This window comes from Oryctolagus cuniculus, chromosome 5, assembly GCF_051225735.1.
Source record: "Oryctolagus cuniculus isolate XC-2025 breed Fujian yellow rabbit chromosome 5, ASM5122573v1, whole genome shotgun sequence".
Classification (NCBI taxonomy): domain Eukaryota; kingdom Metazoa; phylum Chordata; class Mammalia; order Lagomorpha; family Leporidae; genus Oryctolagus; species Oryctolagus cuniculus.
The window spans coordinates 7,963,826-7,969,727 of record NC_142871.1 but is presented as its reverse complement, the minus strand read 5'-3'; positions in this window follow the sequence as shown (position 1 = coordinate 7,969,727).

The window sequence follows — 5,902 nt, the reverse complement described above, 5'->3', positions numbered from 1 at the left end:
AGTCAAAGGGTGAGGGTGGCTCAGTTATGAAGCCGCCCGCCTTCAGGGCTGACTTCACCCTGGGCCCACTCTGGGGGGTGCGTGTCCTGCTGCTGCCCCGGGCTGTGCTGTCCCGCCTATGGGAACATCCCTTGCCCTGCACCACAAACAATTCCCTCTCTGTATCCCACAGGGAGAAATCTGAGTGCTCGCCCTATCACCGCCCGTTAATCTCTCCCTAGCCAGGAAATTAATATAGTCCTATCTCAGCCACAAGGCGCTAGGGGAAGGGGCACTTGCCCAGAGGAATGTGAACCAGGGGCTCAGGTCAGAGCGCTTGACTGGCTTCAGGGTGGTTTGTGGATCCAGTCGCTGGCTCCTTCTCACACCCGTGTGCCCTGGGTGTGCACTCAGCTGCCTGCTTTGATTTTGCCTTTTTTTTTTTTAAAGGGAAAGCCATTGCCATTAAAAAATATTTATTTAAAATGCTGAGCATCAGAGAGAAAGAGAGATCTCCCCAGGTGGCTGCAGCAACTGGGGCTGGGCCAGGCTGCAGCCAGGAGCCAGGAGCTCCAGCTGGGTCTCTCATGTGGGTGGCAGGGACCCCGGCACTTGGGCCATCCTCCCCTGCTTTCCCTGATGTGTTAGCAGGGAGTTGGATCAGAAGCGAAGTAGCCGGGACTCGAACACAGGTTTGGTGAGGGGATGCTGGCGTTGCAGGCCCAGGTCGGCGTCTGTAATTCTGCTTTTTTGAGTGTTGATTCTGATCTGCCACGCTTTGCCTTTCAACCGGAAGCGTCCCTCAAAGAAGGAAATGTCCAGCGCACTTCCGGTGCGGGTGCAGACGCAGGCAGGTGCGTTTTTGCCGCTGTCTTTTTGTCCTAGACGTTTCTGTCTGTTAGGGGTGTCTCTTCAGGATGGTGTTGGCTGCACCCAAATGCAAGATGGCGTGAAATCTTCCTCTGCTGTGGACGGGGGATCCTAACCGTGCACCATCACGACACCGCCTGGGGTGGATGTGTGAGCGCAGCAACAGACTTTTTGTTTGTTTGTTTGTTTTGTTTTTGACAGGCAGAGTGAACAGTGAGAGAGAGAGAGAGAAAGGTCTTCCTTTGCTGTTGGTTCACCCCACAATGGCCGCTGCGGCTGGCGCGCCGCGGCCGGTGCACCGCACTGATCCGAAAGCAGGAGCCAGGTGCTTTTCCTGGTCTCCCATGGGGTGCAGGGCCCAAGCACTTGGGCCATCCTCCACTGCACTCCCTGGCCACAGCAGAGAGCTGGCCTGGAAGAGGGGCAACCGGGACAGAATCCGGCGCCCCGACCGGGACTAGAACCCGGTGTGCCGGCGCCGCAAGGCGGAAGATTAGTCTAGTGAGCCGCGGCGCCGGCCTAGCAACAGATGTTTAGTGCAGTTTTCTCTCCTTCTTCTTCCTCCCCTCCTCCTCTTTGTTCTGAGGAGTCCCTGAGGTCCCCAGCTTTTCCTCTGTCCTCAGGGACCACTCTCCAGGTCACCTTTCTCTGTGGCCACAGTTTTTTTTTTTTTTTAAGATTTATTTATTTCACTTTGAAAGTCAGAGTTACACAGAGAGAAGAGAGGCGGAGAGAGAGAGAGAGAGAGAGAGGTCTTCCATCTGATGGCTCACTCCCCAGTTGGCTGGAGCTGCGCCGATCCAAAGCCAGGAGCCAGGAGCTTCTTCCGGGTCTCCCACATGGGTGCAGGGGCCCGAGGACTTGGGCCATCTTCTACTGCTTTCCCAGGCCACAGCAGAGAGCTGGATCGGAAGTGGAGCAGCCGGGCCTCGAACTGGCACCCGTATGGGATGCCGGCACTTCAGGCCAGGGCTTTAACCAGCCACAGCACTGGCCCCTCCTTTTCTTCTTCCTCTTCCTCCTCCTCCTTTCTGTGGGTATGGCAGTGTGGTCTGGCAGTGCTGACTCGGAGTGGATGTTCGGGGCAGCAGTTAAATCACCGCTTGGGATGTCCATATCCGGATCAGAGTGCCTGGGTGTGAGACCTGGCTCGGCTCCTGACCGGGGTTCCTGCTGATGTGCAGCCTGGGAGGCAGCAGGCAATGGCTCCAGCCGCTGGGTCCCTGCCGTGTACGTAGGGGACCCCGGCTGAGTTCACAGACCCTGGCTTTGGCTCTTTTGGGCATTTGGGGAGTGAAGCCAGTAGATGGAAGATGGTTCTCTTTCTCTTCCTGTCTGTCCTGCTACCTTTCAGATAAATCCATTTTAAAAATAAATAAAAGTACCAACCAATAGGAGTCCTCACCCTCACTGTGCTACAAGCTTCTGTTTTCTTTTTTTAAAATATTTGTTTATTTATTTGAAAGTCAGAGTTACAGAGAGAGAGAGAGTGAGAGAGAGGGAAAGAGAGAGAGGGAGAGAGAGGGAGAGAGAGAGAGAGGGAAGGGAAGAGGGGGAGAGAGAGAGAGGGAAGGGAAGAGGGAGAGAGAGAGAGAGAGAGAGAGAGAGAGGTCTTTCATCCGCTGGTTCACTCCCCAATTAGCTGCAACAGGCGGAGCTGCGTGGATCTGAAGCCAGGAGCCAGGAGCTTCTTCCAGGTCTCCCCAGGGGGTGGCAGAGACCCCAGCATGAGGGCCATTTCTGCTGCATTAATGGGGAGCTGGATTGGAGTGGAGCAGCAGGGACAGGAAGCAGCACCCATATGGGATGCCGGCATCCCAGGTGCTGGTCCCACCTTCCATTTCCTTCTAACAGCGAGAGGCTGGGCATCAGGCACCAGCGAGCAAGTTGGCTCCCGCCTGGTGGCCTGAGGGCTGTGCTTCATGGTGTCCAGGCACTGCCGCCACCTGGCCCTGCGCCGTGTGTGTGGGCTCAGAGCCGCTCCGGGGCTTCTCCGGCGGCAGGCGAGTCCTGCCTGAGTCAGAAGTGGAGACTGTGTCTGTCCTCGGGTCCCTGGCCTGACCCTCCCCCCTGTTGTTCACTGGAAGCTGGCAGTGGGGGTGGGCGGAGCCAGTGACCAAGGCTGTGAGCTTCGCTCCATTCCCAGGAACTCAGAGTCGGTCCTGATGGCCTCGTTCTGGGAATTCACCAACACCTGCACCCAGGGACCTTCATGCCGCGAGCCAGCAGGTGCCAGGCCAGGGGCGAGAAACAGCCTAGGGCCAAGGAGAAGGGCCATGGACTCCAGTGCAGATCGCCGGGCAGAAACAGCCAGACACGGAGGAGCTAAGACCTCAGGTCACTCACAGCACGAATCTGTGTGGTTGTTCAGCCCTTTGCAAAGCCACCACACAGCTGCTGTACAAGATAAGGGACAGGTGTCACCCTAGGGCAGGGCCACACAGGCCGTGAGCAGCCAGAGGGGCCAGCCAGTGGGGCACTAGCTCAGCCAGGGAGTGGAGCCCGGGCTCAGTGCTCGCAGGGCGAGCCTGGGACTCCGGCTGCTTGTCACTCACCATGCAGCTTGTCACCCATTCGGAAAGGTGGCCAGGGGCCATCTGGTCCAAGGCCGAACAATCTTTTAATCCCCCAAATCTGATAATTTACTGTGATTGATATCGGAAGTATTTCTCAATCTTTTCTCCTTGGTTATGTAAATACAGATTGGACCAGCTTGCTGTCTTTGGCTTGGCATCAGGGCAGATTGGCTGTGCCAAGGCTGCCTTTCTCGGCTCCCAGTGCAAGGAGACTGGGGTGGTCCCGGAGGATGGTTGCTTATGGAGGGACCCACGCGATGGCAGGCCAGGAGTCAGGTGTTTGGAGGGGGCAGGGCGGAGACAGGAGGACCCGCTGGCAACAGGGGGCAGGGCTGGGGTCTTCCATTCCGCAGCGTGATTTCAGCAGCCAGTGGCTGGTGCACTTGGGTCAGCGTAAGCTGCTTTGCTAGGCTGTGGTCCTCCTGGGGTGAGAAGTGATTCGAGGTCTCACACGGATGGAGCTGGGTGCTCTCTAGGCAGCTAGCAGGGATGAGGGCTTTGGGGCAGGAGGGATGAGGAGCGGGAAGTGGATGGGTGCAGCTGCCCCCCAAGTTTCACGTCCGCGGGCAAGCTCACTGCTTCTCTTGTCAAGAAGCCTTTACACCCAAGTCCGAAGCCGAGACTCCCGACCCCTCGCCTTCTGCCCCTCCCCCACCTTATACCTGCCTTCATCTTCTTCCACCCACCACTGCCCATGGGCACCGCGGCCAGGTGGGTGGGCGCAGGGCTCCGTGGTCAGGCCTAGCCTGGAACTGAGGACTCCTGGACCCCACGGGGGAAGAGGCCCCAGAGACAGCGGAGTGGCCCCACCCGAGACTTCCGTTCCTCAACAGCATCGGCCCCAAGTCGTCACACACAGATGCTTCCTGCACTGGGACCGTCCCGACGGCTGCGGGAAGCACGGTTCTCACAGCGCAGCCAGGCTCGCCTTCTAGAATCTTCTGCACCCGGGGGCATCATTCTCCCTTTTGGGGTCAGAGACAACTCAGGGAGAACCTCCCTGCGCAGAATGCTGCCATTTGAAGACAGCTTCCTCTTGTCTTTTTGGGGTACCCACCCCAGCTCTCCCCATTGCAGGCTTCTCTCCTCCTCACTCCGTAGGGTGCCCCTCTTTCTCTCTCACCTCCTAAGAGGAGGCGGGGTCTCGGCACACCCCGCGGCCGGCTGGTCAGGGGCACTGTGGACCCTTCTGAAGCGGGGTGCAGGCGGGCAGTGGCCAGCAAGCTCACCATGCGTGGAGGTGAGTCTCCCCTTTCCCTACCTTCCCTGCTGCTGGGTTCCTGGGAGCACGCTCGCTCTGTGCTCATGTCCTCTGAGCCGGGAAACTGCAATGAGGCTGGAGGGGGGGCCCAGGGACCCTCTCTCCAGGCAGCTTGCCTGCTCTACCCTCTCGCACCCCCCACCTTCACTCCAGCCCGGGGCTTTGGAAGTCACCGAAGGCCAGGACCCTGTTCCTTTCAAGGCTGGGCGTGAGCCCCGCATAGCCACAAAGGCTGCCCAGAGACATTACCAGCCTCTGTAATGAGCTGTTGGGAGCCAGCGGCTACAGGAGCCAGCTGGTTAAGTGGGAAGGATTTTGCACCCAAAGAGAGTTTATCTTTCAGTACACAGAATTTTTTTCCACCTTAGGCTTCTGGGTTAGAGGTGGGGTTTGGGACATGCCACCCCAAATATGTCAGCTGAGCCAGCGGCAGAAGTGGGCCCTCCTCCCCTAAAACTGACCCTCCTGGGAGCCCCTCGTGTGGGAGGCACTCTCCTGACCGGCAGGAAAGGCATGTCCTCCCAGAAGCCACCGGGGCTTCTTTGCTTCTCCTCCTTTCGCTGCAGGTGCAGGTGGACGTCACTCAGGTCCTCGTCACTCAGGGCTTTTTGGTCCAAGGACTCTGGCCCTTTCTCTGGTTCTGTTTGCCTAAAGCAAACTTTCATTAGCATCTGAGTGCAAACAGAATTTTCTGGGGCCTTTAACCTCTCTAGAAACCCAGGAGCGAGTCCACTTCTTGCTTGGACTGCTCTCCTTAAAGAGAGGGACTGCAACAAGGCTACAGAGACTGCTTTTGAGATGGGGAATGACAAGAGAAGGATCTGGAAGGTTTCTGCTGCATAATTCTAAGCTCTTATATTTTTAAAGTTTAGACTAACAACCAATTTCCTCTTCAATGGAGGTATTTCTTCAGATAGCTTATCTGGAGCATGGAGGAAAGTTGCAATACGCACCCCCCATCCCAAGCTGTTTAATCAGGATTTCGACACAGGTGTGCTGGAGTCCAAGGCAGTGCAGCGATGGATTCTCAACTGACTCGAATGTAAAAAACAGGTGTGAGAAACAGCTTCGCGTTCACAGACAGCAGAGTTGTGCGCCTGCCACGGGGACTATGAATCCCTGGCCACCACGTGCACGTTTGGTTGCCACCCAGGTCCCGAGCAGGACATCTCCTGGGAAACTCTGATACCAGAGCAGGGGGAGGAAACCAGCAGAT